Raw genomic sequence first — 6,053 nt, forward strand, 5'->3', positions numbered from 1 at the left:
TCATCATTTACATTAGTATGAAATTCTTATTGCAAAGTACTCTCACTTACTTATTTTGCAACTACTATAATTCAATCACCAGAATATAAAGCAGTTGTTCTTAAATCTGGCTTAAGTTTAATCACCTGGAGAACTTTTTAAAAATGCTGAGGACTGAGCTTTACCCCAAACCACTTAAATCAGAATTTGTTGGAGTGAGACCAGTCACTAATATTTGTTTAAAAGTATCCCAGATGATTGTATGTACAGTTGGGATTAAAAATCTTAGTGTGACTGATTATTATAATAATCATAGACCCCAAAGAATTATGCCTCCCTGTGTTCACAAACTTTTGTAATGTGACTTTTCCCATCAACAGGTGAAGTCTATTTTCCCTCCTTGACTATAGGCTCTTAGCTGACTCTGCAGGTAAATCTAGCACATTAGTAAGTACAGGTGAGGTCAGAAGAGAACCACCCAGCCAAACCCTCAGAATAGTGCAATTTTTTTTTCAAACCATTTAGAAGTCTACGGTCATGCTACCCTGAACAAGCCCAATCCCGTCTGATCTTGGAAGATAAGCAGGATCGGGAGTGCTTAGTACTTGGATGGGAGACCACCTAAGAAGACCGGGTGCTGTAGGCATAAAAAATAAAAAAAATAAGGGATTGTAAGCTGACAAGGTCCTTGCTATCTGTGAGGTCAACCAAGGATTGCCTTGCCTAAAATAAAAATTAAGAAAAAAACAAACAAACAAAAAAACGATTTAGTGTAGGTATGGTTTGGTACCCAGCAAAGTCTAACTGAAATATACTGCTGTGGAGGTTTTCTGTCATAAGCTATAACAAAAAAAAAGCTACTCTTGATTTTTTTTTTCTTTATCTCTATTTTTATTGCTGTTCCAAGAACCATTCTAACAATGGCCTCTGAAGCTCTTTCTACTTTCCAAGGATTCTCCTTCAGACTCTTGTACATCTGGCAGAATGAGATTTAGGCAGAGAAAGAAGAATTTCATGTCATTGTACAAACGCCTTCCTGTTTTTTGCTAGGGTACTTCTTCAGTCTGATTACCAAATATTTCCTTTACGACTATAAAGATCAAAAGAACCACCTGCTCCTGGGACCATGGCTCAGGAAGATCTTCATAACACTGCATGTAGATTGCTTCAGCACATCCTGAGGTTTGCTGAGACTCAGTTTCACACATTAAGGTCCCAAATAAAGAAATCCCCTGGCATTAAGATGGCAGCACTTAGGTCGATCCGGGAACAATTTGAAGTCTCCAGTCAATTGGTTTAGTGTGAATCATGTAAAACAGTTCTGGTTTGCACCTTCTCTCTACCAACAGTAATGAAAATTACTATAATTTTGCCTTAATAATAAGATAGATTATTTTAACAGGTCTGACTGGAATGTCTTTCTTGTAAATCGGGAGAGAATGAGAATGAGAGTTGTTTATATTATCACTCCGTCGGTAAATCTATGCTGAAGGGAGGAAGCGTCATGGACCTGGAGTCCAACGATGTGGATTTCACTCAGTTCCACTATGTACCTGTTGTGTAACCTCGAGTAAACCACTAAAAATATATATTTTTTAATCTTAGTTGCTTTAACTCTAAAATCGAGATGAAATTAACTATCTCCAAAATATATCTAAGGATCAAAAAAGATAGCCTATGTAATATCCCTTTGTAATCTTCCAAGCTTAATTTAAGTGTAAGATGTTATTGTTCTTGGTATAGAAAACTATTGGTATAGATAGCACCAGGAAAGGATAAAGATGGAAAACATTCTTTGACAACAGCTGAGAAAAGTCACTCATATTCTCACAGCCCTGTGGAAAGTGAATACTTTATTTTATATGGCTTCACAGTTTTCTTTAATCTCTGACTTTCAAAGCACCTTGAAGAATACTTTTATTAATTTATAAACCCCCATAAAATACATTTGTTCCCCCTTAAACTTCATTTTGAATAGAGTACCTTTTCCAGGATGTGTGAATTTAAGTCTAACCCACTAAGGGCCCTCAGATTTGTGAATGAGTAATGTAATTTTTGTCTCTTATTTAAAATATGGAAGTCTCTCAATCTTGTCTGCCTTCCCTCAAAGCCTGTCCCTTGATGCTTTGATGTAGTAAACATGCCTATGAAACTCAAATCCTAGACAGGTGGCAGCCTTACGTGTTAGGGGTAGGGATAGGGATAGGGTTTGGAGATAATTTATTAATCTCCTTTTCCCTTAAGTGTATGAAGGATGCCCATTAAAATATGTGAACCAGATTTGTACACTGCCCAGCTTAAATTCTGATTGGAATCAACCCTTGCAAGCTGCATTTTACTCTTTGGCTCCTTGACTAGCATATAGGAGTTGTTTTCCTTTGGTTTACTAAGTGGTAGTGTGCTGATATGAATGAACACAATGAGGCTTTCAGCCAAGACTTGTTTAGATACTAGGAGATGTAGTTATAATTATTTTCTGTATTTCTATGGCTTCTTTTTCAAGGAGTTCAGAGAGCTATGCATACATTATTTAATCTTCCTAAGGAAGATGAGCTTGATGAATTATGTTATTAAGTTAGAAAAATTTACCTTTACTCCAAATTTCTATTATCATATCTTCTGACATCCTTACTTATCTTACTGGTATTTAGTGATCTGATTTTTTCCATGGATGTTCCAAATTGTTCTCTTTCTCCTATCGAAATACACCTGATTTCTGTCTTTGACCACGAATTCTACTTTTAAAGCAAAGGGCACGTGTGTGTATGGATAATTAACACATAATATGTACGAGTCCCAAATTTCTTTGTTTGAGACCAGTACTGTGTGGGAAAGGATGATATGTTTTGGGGACATGTGGACCTTTTGCTATCCTTCAAAAGAAACTACATATATATTTGCTTTTGCATAGACCCGATGCTGTTTACAATATCTTCTTTTAGAAAGGAATTGTTACAAACTCTATTTTAAGGTGAGGAAGACTGAGGTGCAGTACATACAGATTGGTAAGATGAAAGGGAAACATAAGCCAATTTTTGGTAAGTTATGATTCTAATTATTGTTTATGGCCTAATATCTGCTTCTGATAAGGTGTCACTTATAGAGCTTGGCAATACCCCCATGCTGAAACTTTGATCAGGTAATCAAAGCACTTTGAATTTGGGGCTGTCATAGGTTTATCAAACTGGTTTTTCTGTGTAAATTTTGCTGAATGACTTCCTCCTTAACTCAACACAATTATTGCAGGAGGTTTTCTGTGTTAGGCCAGTTAAAAATAAGCCTTAATCCAAAATGAGGATTTTTTTTTCTCTACTAGAGGCACATGCATAGAAATACACTGACAGAAGTCCTTAGTTTTGAACTCTGGTAATTATTAATTCAATGGTGTGTGCAGTATACATGTGCAGGGGATATGAATGCTTAAAACACAAATAATGTTTACTTCATTTACAAATGTAGGACCCTTTTCTCCTACATTCAAATTCACCATCAGTTTAATTGCTGCAGGATTGTTCAATTTCATATAAGATTACGCTTCCATGGACATCTTCCAGGACTTATTTATAGGAGACTGGAAACAGAGGTCCTGCTGGCTTTTCTAACTAACTTTCTAGAAGAGAACACCATAATTGCCCTCTTCCAGGAAACTGGTATTCATCAAGACAGATTTGCTTTTCATGTCTTTCCTGGTGGACATCAGTGGATTTACCAGGATGCTGCCCAGGGTCTCTCCAATTCTCTTCTGTGTGTTTGTTTGTTTGTTTGTTTTGCTCTCATTTGTGACTCTCTTTGCATTGCATTTTTCATGATTGATCTGACTAAGGTAAATCAAACTAAAACACAAGAAGAAAATCAACATTTATTGTAAAATGACCCCTTAGAAAGAAGAGTAATTTCTTGGCATATTATTATAAATAATATAATAATATTATTATAAAATTTCTAAATAAAAGATATTTTGGTATTTGGATGCAATTCATATTCTTGTGAGATTGAGAAACAATATTAATAAATTCATTCATTTGCACTTTTTTGTCAGATAGTTACTGAGTGCTATTATTTGATAAGTACTGTGTTAGATCTTAGAGCTACAATGGTGAGGTGAGGAATATAGACATGGTTTCCGGAGTTTGCCTGTTAGTATTTTTCAGTTTATAAATAGGAAAATTTAAGAGGGAACCCATTTAAGGAGCACTGACTTTGAGATCAGTTAATACATAATCCCTGATATCATATCTCAAATGGGATTTATCATCATCTTGTAGCCAATTTACTTCCCTTAGTTCCAGTTGGTAATTGGGATCCTTTTCTTAGGCTGTGCCTGGAAACTCCCCAGATATGAAGGTATTCTGTGGTTTTCAGCCATTATGAAGAATTTTAACTGAGGTTTAGGTCAATTATAACTCTGGGATCACTTGCCATGATATTAAAAAGAAAGATTCCACTTTTTCCTCTCTTAATAAAGCAATATTGACCAAAGCCAGTTAAAACTCCAGGAAAAGAGAAAATTTACCATTTTTGTGCTAAAGAGATCTACCTCATCCTTACCCCATAGAAGAAAAGCTTATCATAAAGGGGGGATTGTTTCCTGTGTTACTGTACTTTTTGCTCCCACTAAGCAACTTGCCCCCTCTCCTGGAATGATGCAAATGAGGCACACATCCCAGTGGCTGCTTAATCACTTTGTTTACTGACTGTGGGTGATCCTTTTCAGACAAAGGACAGTTGAGAATAACCACCATAAGAGTTTATTTTCCCTTATGTGGTTTCTCCCTTGCTTTCTCTCTCATTTTTCTTTCATTTTCTTTGTTACTCTCACCCCGTCTTTTTCTCATTTACTTTCTCTTTACCTCTGATGCCCAGCAACTTAGTTTGCTGGAGTTTTGCTGTTGTGTGACGTTTAATCATGTCCCCAGGAAGAAGCATAATTATTAAACCACTGGAAATTTAATGATGGGTATTTATTCCCCAACCTTAGTCATTTTGGTGTCTGAGGTTTGGCATGCCAATCAGTGGAAAACAAAGTGGATAAATGTCATCAAACCGCACGTGATTTTCCAGTGATTTACGTGTGTTTGTTGTATTCCAGATGAGTAATAACTGATGCCCTGCTCTGCCCTTTATTTGCTTGCCTCTCATGTTCAAAATAACAAAGACTTAAAACAAGTTCACCTCTCCACAGTGGTGGAAAACAGGTGTCCATTTCTCCAGTATGAAGTCGCTTCTTTCTAACACTGTGTTCTACTGTAACGTTTCCTCTTGGGGGTGCGTAAGTCATAGGTACCCTGAGCTCTTTATTTATTTATTTTTTTAATTTTAAAAGTTGTCTTTCTCTCTAAGTTAAAAATTCAAGTTATTAGAAAAAGAAGTTGGGCTTTATATTTTTTCCAATGAATTAATATTAATTTTCTAACATATTATATATTTGCTTTTTTAGTATTTTTATTGTATGTCTCCTTCCATTAAGATTTAAGATCCTCAAGGGCAGGGATCTTTACCTCTTTGGTTCATTAATGTATCCCATTTGTTAAGACAGTGCCTGGAACATCTTAGGCGCTCTTTTAGCATTTGTTGAATACATACCGAATGAATGAATCCTACTAAGTCTTCAGTAGAAGATTTGCCTGGAATTACTATTTTTATAGATGGGAGAGCCCTGTGTTAAATTGGCCACTTTTTATCTGTGTAACCTCAGCAAGTCACTTAATCCTTCTAAGTATTTTCTTTTCTCTATCTCTGTAGTGGGGCTTTTTCGGAGATTAAGATTAAAAGGGGTCAATTAAATGAGATAATGCACAAAACAGTGTTCAACATAGTCCCTGGCATAGTCAGTGCTCAAGAAATTCTAACTGGTATGGAATTGTCACTCTTCAGTTTAATGTTGTACAACTGTGAGAAATATGACTATGTTTATGAAAGAAATGTGTTTTTTTTTTCTTTCCGATGTTGGAATGTAAATTAAATGGAGATAGGAACTTTGCATGTTATTTGTTTCTTGATGTATCTCAAAACAACTAGCATGATGCTGGGCATATAATGGGTACTCAGTATTTGTTGAGTGAACTATTGAATGT

General features: G+C 35.8%; 1 pseudogene; it reads left to right on the plus strand.

Moving 5' to 3' along the window:
• The first annotated feature begins 506 nt into the window (after window positions 1-506).
• Window positions 507-625, plus strand: LOC111743532 (annotated as a pseudogene).
• The last annotated feature ends 5,428 nt before the right edge of the window (window positions 626-6,053 follow it).

Source organism: Pteropus vampyrus, unplaced genomic scaffold (genome assembly GCF_000151845.1).
Source record: "Pteropus vampyrus isolate Shadow unplaced genomic scaffold, Pvam_2.0 Scaffold115, whole genome shotgun sequence".
Classification (NCBI taxonomy): Eukaryota; Metazoa; Chordata; class Mammalia; order Chiroptera; family Pteropodidae; genus Pteropus; species Pteropus vampyrus.